Source organism: Anneissia japonica, unplaced genomic scaffold, assembly GCF_011630105.1.
Source record: "Anneissia japonica isolate Jap-2015-1 unplaced genomic scaffold, ASM1163010v1 scaffold287716_len795978_cov209, whole genome shotgun sequence".
NCBI lineage: Eukaryota > Metazoa > Echinodermata > Crinoidea > Comatulida > Comatulidae > Anneissia > Anneissia japonica.
The window spans coordinates 196918-200507 of record NW_022756589.1 but is presented as its reverse complement, the minus strand read 5'-3'; positions in this window follow the sequence as shown (position 1 = coordinate 200507).

Sequence of the window (3590 nt, the reverse complement as noted above, 5' to 3'; positions counted from 1 at the left end):
AAGGTTTCAATAATGTGTATTAATACAATCGTAATTGCTAAATTTGGGAATAGTATCCATTAAATTTCCTGAAATATATAGCCTGAATAAAAATTAGATAATTTATTTGTGATACAAAACTGTATTAGCATCGATCGGTTTTCTAAGACATGAATGGCGAAGGAAAAAAAGATTCTCTAGTTTATGAATACATTACGTTGCATGCTTTAGTCAACTTCGTAGCACTGTATTCCTTGATCTGCGTTAGAATGGCTTTTACCATACTATAATCACATATACCAGACAATTATACAATATATTGTATACCTTGAGAGCGTAACAACATACACATTAAACGAATTTGCATTAATTATGTACAACCATATTTAGGAGGAATACTGCACGTTACATCTGCTGTTAGGATCAAGTTTAAATGCATAAATATGACGCTTGACATATCACCAAGTCAAACGCATTACAATCGCCAAAACCCTTAAAACAAATGAATGAACTATTATAACCTTAGACAACTACAAAGAAGGGACTTAAGCCGTATTCATTCATATAGTTGAGTATTAACAATGTGCTTGATCCTTATTATATTATCTGCACAAAAATTAAACAGGCTTGTAATTACAAATCAATGGTAGGCCTACATTATCTACTTAAAATACACTGCAGCCTAATAATATATTTGTCATTGACGGAACAGCAGCATGACTGTTGAAATGATCATTAAGTTATATCTGGTTTTTCATATGAATAACAAAGTAATGTCCGAACATTTCCATAATGTAACACTCATTTCTTTTCTAAGTTCCCGCATACCGTCCTCGTATTCTTTTTACACAAGGAGACTGGAATCATTCACTGCTATTCTCAATACGAGTCAACAACAGGGAATATTATTATGCTGTGACAATAAAATGTGAACAAGACAGTCAATTTTAGATTTTAGAGTTGTGGCGGCACCTGCAAGAAGGAGGGTGTGTGTGGCGGCACCTGGAAAGGGGAGGAGGATGGGTGTAGGAGCGCCTGCAGGGGAAAGCTGGGTGGGGAGTAGCCAGCAGACCGTGAATTTCCTCAGTCAGCAACAGGGTCGAAAAGCATGGACCCTACACTGAGCGCCGCTTTCGGTCATCAGACTAACATATTATTTGCCAATCCAAAATATAAGTTATTGTTTGCAGTTTATAATATTGTGTTCTAAGGCCCTGTTCAGACTATCAAATTTTATTTGACAAAAATATACAACAGTTTTCTTTTCAAAGAAAATTTGATAGTATGGATAGAGCTTTAAGCACTCTCCACACTATCAAATTTTCTTTGACGAAAATCTGTTGTATGCCCATATATAGTCATGATGTGCCTATATATGGTCATGATGTGATGTCATCATAACTGTTGTATGACCATATATAGTCATGATGTGCCTATATATGGTCATGATGTGATGTCATCATGACCATATTTAGGCATGTCACATTTTTTTGTCAAAAAAAATTTAATAGTCTGGACAAAGCATAAAGCACATTTATTTATTTTTTATTTTTTAAATCTTGAAAAAAAAAATCTAACCAGGATTATACATTTGAAGTCTGATTAGAAGCGGCCTGTCACACTTGTTGAGACCATTGCCTAAATTTCTGGAACCATAACTGTTATGGAGGTTTTGCTCCCTTTTGGGTATCTTATGATAGAAGATACCCAGTGAACTGACACCTTATATTATACGGTATCGCTTTTCCTACCACATGTCCCAGTAACTATTAAATACTAAAGTGGTATCAAACAATCACATCTGATCAACTAATATAATATATAATATTATGTCAAAAATAATATCATTATTTGCTTATGATGTAACTATTTTGACAATCATGAATATTATTTTTAAGTTAACAATATTATTCACTAAATATGAGTAATTTAGTCATGGTATACCTTTGCAACTAGGCTACAGCAAATAGAAAGAATGGCAAGAGGTCCGACTAGTGGTTTCGTTCGAAAATAATCTTATTTTAAAAAGTACTGCCACGAAGGGGCGTGTCCTTAAAAGACGAGTTTCGAGCGAACTCTACTCAAATTATAATATAGCGCCCCCTATCTCTTGGCAATACTATTTTTAATGTTTCACTGCGTGCATACAAAGTCATGGCAGTCGGACTTCTTGCAATTCTATAATCTTTGGCTAAAGATTTGAGAGATAATATAATCAATATAAGGAAATAAAGACATTAAATACAATTTGCAACGTGGTTGTGGTAACTGTCATATGTAAAGGTAATGTGAATCAATCAAGAATTTACAATCACCAACGCACTAATTTTAAGGTTTTAAATAATAATATCAACCAAGAATGGAAAGCCATGAGGAAACTTCACCATTTACCAAATTTTCAATTTTTGAACCAGGTTTTGCCGATCTATTCTTATCTCTATTAATTACTGCTTCAGGGTTCTAGTTAGTTATGAATAGTTCTTAAGATTATGATTTTTACCTGAAATTATAGCTAAGGTAATAAAAATCCCAAATATTTTTGAACAACAGGTTTTTAAAATTTTTCAGCCTGGTTTTTGAATACTATACTGGTAATTCATTGAGAAACAGCAATGCCTGCTGTGATAATGACTCTGAAGTAGAGGTATTCTTCTTTGATGTTTAATTGGATTATTGAGATAAGATTCTGGCAAAACCTGGTTCACCAACCCGCCTGAATGCCCTTTTAAAGGGTTTGCAGGTAAATGGGATAGTAACAGCATGTCTAATAATCTCCACCCTTTAGATATTGTTGTTAAGTTCCCACAAACTTGTGTCCTTCGATGCTGAATTAACCATATTTATATTTTGGAACAAATTAAATGTAATGATATTTAATTGAACACTGTGTTTACTTTCATGCACAAGGTTAACCGTTCTCCCACAACTATGCGATATGAATCATGCTTAAGAAAATTTGGTCAAATATAAAGGGTGCCTATAATGTGCTACTCGCCACAGCTGTATCAATATGTGAATACGAATGCATGTTTTGCGGCATATAAACGACAACACAATTAGTTTGTCTTTTTACACTACTATGAATAATAAACAATACAAACTACTAAGTATATATACACTTGCACAGTTTAAAATATTCCTTATTTAAGTTGAGTTGTAAATAAATAAATTCCCAGGAAAATGTACATAATACAATCCATCATATTATTATAACCCTTCTTGATCAATATTTAGAAAGATTACCCACTAAGAAGCATACGAAAATATATTCTGGCATACGAGTTGATACGTTGAAAATACGAAGGTCAGACAATCAAGTTGAATTACTTTAGGGTTCTTATCCATCCCATATAATTTATTTTAATATAATTTCTTTTTAATGAAATCAATCTTGCTTTCTTTAACTCAAGGGACAAATACGAGAGTTCTATTATTATTAGCAAAGTTATTATTCTTTTGTTTTTAGGGAAATACTGTTTTCATTGAATATTGCTCAGATGCTGGGAAGCCTACACAGAAAATATGATGTAGAATCTGTACATCTACATGAATTAAAATTAATGGACTTTACTGTAAGTTGGATTTTGTTGAGGTCCCACAAAATGACATAC